Raw genomic sequence first — 6,978 nt, forward strand, 5'->3', positions numbered from 1 at the left:
AGTATATTTTTTAAAACCCTTTAAATTTATTTAGTTTATAAATTACAAAACAATTTATAAACTATCACAAAATGTACTTTTTTATTAACTATTTTTTATTATATAGGGTACTTCTCAAATTTAAAAAAAAATACTCTTAATTTTTTTTGAAATACTCCTGGACACCCAATGACCCAAATAGAAAATCTTATGCTGCAAAATAGAAATTAGAAAAATTAGAACTTGTCGCGCCCAAATTTCAAAAAGCACCATATTCCCATAGCTAGCGACACCCAGATTCCTACCTAGGGTTCACAAATCTCCATCATTCGCTATACTCTCACTATGAAGTCCAGGGTTTTGAATTCACCATCCAAGAAAAAAGCCGTTTGTTACAGATATTTAAAGCCAGGAGCACTAGCTCGAATTCGAGACTCCAAGAAATCCACCGCTAATTTGAAAAAACCCACTTCTCAAAACGCTCTTTCGCCTTCGAAACTCGTCAATTTGTCTTCGACATCGATAATCTTGGAGACCCAGATGATCCATATGGCCATGGAAGGTGTCCCTTTTTTCCCTGCTTTGAGATTCAGTCAGTTTTCGAAGCGCGGTCAGCGGAAGAAATTGTTTGCTGTGGCGCCTGTTTTTCCTGATATTCAGGCCTAATGGGGGCATTGTAAGGTCTGATATGTGGAATTGAATAAGAAAATTATGATCTTTGGTAAATTGGATAAAATAGGTTTGCTTAGAACTAGAATTTTTTGATCATTTTTGGTATATGTTGATTTGTGTGCATATATTTTAAATGGTCTATTATGTTTTTTAGCGAATGCTTAAATTATACTATTCGGTTGTTTTGTGTATTGGAAAGATTTGATTTTGATTGATGACTACTTCACTTGAAATTTGGGAATATTTTGGTCGGATACTTTAGACTCTAGAATTGAGGATGGTGCTAATGGTGTGATAGAGATAGTATTAGAGTTTTCTTGTTTGCATTCGACTCGATATATATGTTACTTGCAAGTACTTAGCTTGATCTTTTCTATGTTGGGTGATAATATCAGGAATGACTGTTTGAATTCTGAAATTAAGGCCCTTTGAATTTGGCGCCGCCGCCAATTTCTGTCCCAGAACACCAAGTATTAATAAATTCATATACATTGCAGCAATCTTATTTACCTTTCACTCTACAAGTTTCATTCTTGATCTTCCTTTTCCTTGTGTGCTTCTGCATTGTTATGGTATTTTTTGCAAGATTAATTAATTTGAAGAATCATATGAAACTGCTAAAGATAGCTGAACAAGTAAAGTACCCACAGGATTCTTTACATACTCACAGGAAATTAGCTAAAATATTGCTAAGTTTGCACTAATTTATGCAGTAAGCGAGTTAATAAATGTATGATCTATTTCCTCTTTTACCTGCAAACTAATACCTTATGAATATGAAGTGACTATCAGTCCCTTAGTCAAGTGATCTGCAGTTCTCGTTCATTAGATCCTCTCAATGTCTTAATTGAGATGATTGATCTGTTTATTAATGTGAGAAACCATAAAAAAATGAGAGTTTTTTTCCTTTTAAGTTTGGACTCTAACGTGCCTTTCACAAAAGAGGTTTAATAATTAGCTTGATAGTAGGGGCTATTGCAACGTTGCCAACTTTGTGTAATCTTTTCTCACATGCTCTCACACTAACAAAATGTGCAAGGATGGTCACATCGGGAAGTTATATGTACTAAATGCCTTTGCCACAATTATGCTAAGTTGTCTTCACAATCATTCTATTGTCATCACTTTGTTGATTGGTCTAGTCTCCAGGAGAGTCATTCCTCCAAGTTCACTGGTAGCAAGAGAAGAGATCAGAATCAGAAGCATTAGCGTTTGGATTAAGGTTGGGAATGGTATGGAAACCCTAGGGGTGGGAAGAGTATGATTTAACCACCTAATGTTGTGTTTGGTTGGGGTGAATGAAAATGGAGGGAATGGAATGAGATTTGAACTATTATTTAGTTGAATGTATAATAATTTCATTCATTCAACCATTCTATTCCTATCACCCTTAACTAGAGCTCAAACCCTCCATTTTGGAAGGAATGCTCCATTCCTTATCATACATATTTTCTACCCAAATCTTATCATTCAAAATTTGCACTCACTCATTTTTCTCAAAATTCTCCCTCCTCCACTCTATTATTTTCTTTTAATTATACTCATTTTATTCCATTCCATTCCATTCACCCCAACCAAACACAACATAAGAGGATTGGGGTTCCCATTCCATACTACCAAATAACTAATGCACACACTTATGCATGATGTTCCAATTCTTGTTAACCAGGCTCCTTAACCACGAATCAAACACCTCCCAAATGTTTTGATTTGCAATGTTTTCGTACAGAATAGTTTATGTAACTGGCTTTGCAAATTTGTTGTCTTTACCAATTATATTCATAGGAACAAGGACTGGAAATTTGGCACCGTGCCAAGTAAGAAACACATGGTAGCAGTGGTGAACAACTAACAGAGTTGGTTATACCAAATTTTCCGTCTGCAATTCCTCACCTGTGTTGGTTAGGGAATTTTGACTATGACTCTGTTTAAAATTAGGCTGTCAGCTATGCTGCTCGAATTCAGGTTCGAAGTGTGCTATATGACAATTGTTTTAGCTTATGATATGGGTTGATCAGGGCCAGCATTAAACAGCTGTGTGCTTGTGAACTGAGGCACTTCCTCATCATCTGTGTGCCAACTCTAGCTGACCGTGTCATGGTATTTGAAGTAGTTCATCGACTTACAGCTCCCAGCTCCTAAATATGATATTAACGGGGGTGTATTCCATTGGGATTTTAATGGATTGTTTTTAGTCCATGGATTTTAATGGATTGTATGTGATTTTGATTTTGTGCGGATTCTTGATAAAATGTCACAGAGTTTATAGGATTTAAGCACAATGCTTCAAAATCCCATTGATATTATATGGTATGTGTATCTTAATTTATCTCATAATATGTTTCATACAGACACATGATATCATATAAATGTTGCCATAGTCTATGGTTTCTGGTTATAAAACTCTTTCAGTTGAAGTGTCTTCTTATCGTCGAAAGCAGGGGATCCGAGTCTTAACCGATTTGGTATTTTCAGTGTCATGCATGAGTGCATGTAACCCAGATTATTTACTTGTGCAACAGTGACATGATTTATTGAGTCATAGCCCCTCCAGCAAGGATGAGCCACTTTGTTGGCAGACTGTTTTACAAACTTGATTTCCAATATTCTGCATATTTACAATTGTTGGTGGACAGTCAAGCAATTGCTCTCAACAATTGTGGACGATCAGTTGTTTCCTTAAATCGAACTCAGTGACCAAATTTCATCTGACTAAAGCTTCAATCATCGGTCCATCTTGACCGATAATTTATAGTTTTTCGCTCATCTTCCACATTTAAACAGCAAATATCAAATCAACATTGTTATAACAGAAGCATCGGCAACAGTTCTCACTTCACCTTGATCTCTTAGAAGGATTCTTATTATATACACTATGGTGGGGGTAAACCAAAGAAGCAAAGTTACAATGTTCAAGCGAAAGAAACTCCAAACTAAATATGCACAAAAGCCAGATTTTATCCCTAAGGCGGCGGCTACTCTAGTAGAGTAGTTCACCTTAAACTCAATAAATATATTATGCGCAGAACTAAAAAACTACTACCTCCGCGAGGAATATGATTTTCTTCTGTTGTCACTCATCACAAGCAGTAGTGAGTAATCGAAGGCTTTCTGTTCTTGCAGATATTAGAATTACTAAATCCGTTAAAAAAGTGAGTCAGTGTGTTGCGTGGTTCCGCTTCTCATCATTGTACAAAATTCCTCATAGTTGATCCGGCCATCCTACAGAGTACAGAAATAAACAGTCTTTATACATGTCAAATCCAAAAGAAGCGACAGCATGAACAATCTTCAAACGGCAACTTACGTTATCAGTGTCCACTTCTAAGATTATTATTCCAGTTCATCTCTAGTAATGAAGCTGTGATAAAAAGAAGGGATGAAGTTATATTACCTCCCTCTTCACATCCTCCTTATCATTTCTACTCACAAGCTTTCTTTTCAAAATAAACTTACAAGCAAACAATCCCCCACTTGAATCCTCACTACAAAGATAAGTCACACCAAATTGGCCCCTGCCCAACTCTTTTCCAAGACTATAATGCAACTTAACATCCTCAAAAGGCCTAACTTGATAACTCTTTTGCACATTTGGTTTCACTTGTGTGTGAAGTTGAGGTTCATGCCATGATTCTTGATGATTTTGATCATAATCTGACATGGGTTTTTTCATGATTTTGATTTACAACTGTTTGATAAGCAGAAGCACTACTGTTTCTTGCATTTGATCTGTAACCATGAGTGTTGGGCCAGCTAAGCGAGCCTAACTCCACAATAGTACGATATTGTCCGCTTTGGACCTAGCCCGCACGGCTTTGTTTTTGGGCACCTCCCAAAAGACCTCGTCCTAATTGGAGTTGTTCTGGTTGCTTATATTCTAGTTTTATGCCCCTCCCACAACCGATTTGGGACAACTCCTAACAATCTCCCCCTTCACACATCGGGCTCGACACCTGTCGAATTCTGCCTCCTGGTGTGCGATCCGGCTCCCCCTTAAACCCATACTGGAAGTCCGTCTGGCTATCTGGCTCCGCCTAGGCCCGAACTGGAAGGCCCACCTGCCTCATCCTCAAGCCGATTTTGTGTAGCCCATCTGCCTCTTCCTAGGCCCGTTGTGGAGCCTACTTGAGATTGTCAACGCACGGGCGATTATAATATTTGTTATTTTATTTTATATTTTTTAAATTTAACTAATTTTATTTTGAAAATAAAATTATGATAGAATAATATGATTAAATAAAATTTTTATTTAACAGCTGAATAAACTCTTAGTAGTTAAGTCTGTCAAATAACTAATTAAAAATTACGTTGAACATATATATTTTAATAAGGATGTTAAAATATATTTTTTTATATGTTATAATTTAAGAAGACCTATAAACTCAAATATATATCAACCAATCAATATTTCGTTATTAATGATTGATAATATCGTATAGAATATATATTATAAGTTAAAGAGACGCGTAAATCCAAATATCAACCCATCATACTGATCTAATTTACAATATTTTAGTCATAATAGAAAATAAAAAATATATTATGATATGTTATAAATTAAAGAGGTCTGGAGGTCGAATACCAACCGGCTCGCCAAACTCGACTGACCGACCGACTGAACTTTTCTATTTCGGCTTTAGTGGTATAATAATATAAGTATAGTATAGATTTATAATATTACTTTTAAAGTGAGACCATTAGAGTATTTAAAAATAATATTAATGTATTTTAATTGAAAAATATTAGCCATTATTTATTAATAATTATATATAATAATATTATAGTTTTATGTATGTGTCGCCCGTGTTAATTGTGGAAAATCTGTCTTTTTAAGTTAAAAATCTAAAAAAAATAATGTGTTTTGCTTAGAAAAGTAATTACTATGCTACTCTATGTTATTTTAGAAGATTGAGTTATTTTAGTTAGAAAATATAAAGAAGATAAATATTAATTAAAATGAATAATTTGTTATATAGATATGTCGTATTTCGGCCCATGTATCGACTAATGTTTACTTTTATAATATGGTATAGATATATAATAATATTATTTTTTATACGTATGTTCCATGTGTTGTGTTTAGAAAAATCTCTTTTTAGTTAGGATTGTGAAAAAAGATAATGTGTTTTAGTTAGAAAGGGTAATTGTCATGTTGCCCAATATTATTTTAAGAAAATTGAGTTTTTTTAGTTATAAAATATAAAAAAGATAATAGTTTTAATTAAAAAGGACGCTTGATTATATAAAATAGGCTCATAGCTCAGCCCAAGTACCGACCGACCAAATTCGGTTCCGATGTGGGACAACTCCTAACAATCTCCCCCTTCACACATCGGGCTCGACACTTGTCGAATTCTGCCTCCCAGTGTGCGATCGGGCTCCCCCTTAAACCCATACTAGAAGTCAGTCTGGCTATCTGGCTCCGCCTAGGCCTGAACTGGAAGGCTCACCTGCCTTATCCTTAAGCCCATTTTTGGTAGCCCATCTGCCTCTTCCTAGGCCTGTTGTGGAGCCTGCTTGAAATTGTTACGGACCGTTCCAACCTGGCTCTGATACCACTTGTTGGGCCTGCTAAGCGAGCTTAACTCCACAATAGTACGATATTGTCCGCTTTAGGCCTAACTCGCACAGCTTTGTTTTTGGGCACCTTCCAAAAGATCCCGTCCTAATTGGACTTGTTCTGCCAGCTTATATTCTAACTTTATGCTCCTTCCACAACCGATATGGGACAACTCCTGCCGATGAGTGTTCTTGTTTTTGTTAAAACAAGCACCCATTTTTACGAGAATTGAGCCCGTTGGAGAGAATGTGAAATATAAAGGTGAAAAATGGACGTGTGAAAGATTTAAGCAATGCCAGGATCACATTTAAGGCAAGAAGAGAAGACAAGTAGACAAGTAGACAAGTACAGAAAGCGATGCGTGTATATTTAGACAAATATAGCCACTTTGTGGTTGACTTTGGTTTAAAATATTGAATTCTTTTGGTTTTTGGTCAAGTAATAAATATAAAAAGATATGTACTCAAAAAACTTATACAAAAATATATTTTCTAAAACCAATAAGGTCTTATTAATTATTTTTTAAAAATATTTTAATATTGTATCTCGTTAGTTTATTTTAAAAAATTCTACTAAATTTAAAATAAGAGCTTTAATTAATATAAATATTTTTTAAGATTATATGATTATTGTGTCAAAGAAAAGAAGTTTATGATTTTATGGTAGATAACTTATTTAATTTCCTAAAAAAAAAAAACTTATTTAAATTTTGCAGAGTAAACGAGTAACAGAAAATTATTTAATAATTCAAAAGAAATAACCGAAAT

The sequence above is a fragment of the Daucus carota genome, chromosome 7, assembly GCF_001625215.2.
Source record: "Daucus carota subsp. sativus chromosome 7, DH1 v3.0, whole genome shotgun sequence".
NCBI classification, from domain to species: domain Eukaryota; kingdom Viridiplantae; phylum Streptophyta; class Magnoliopsida; order Apiales; family Apiaceae; genus Daucus; species Daucus carota.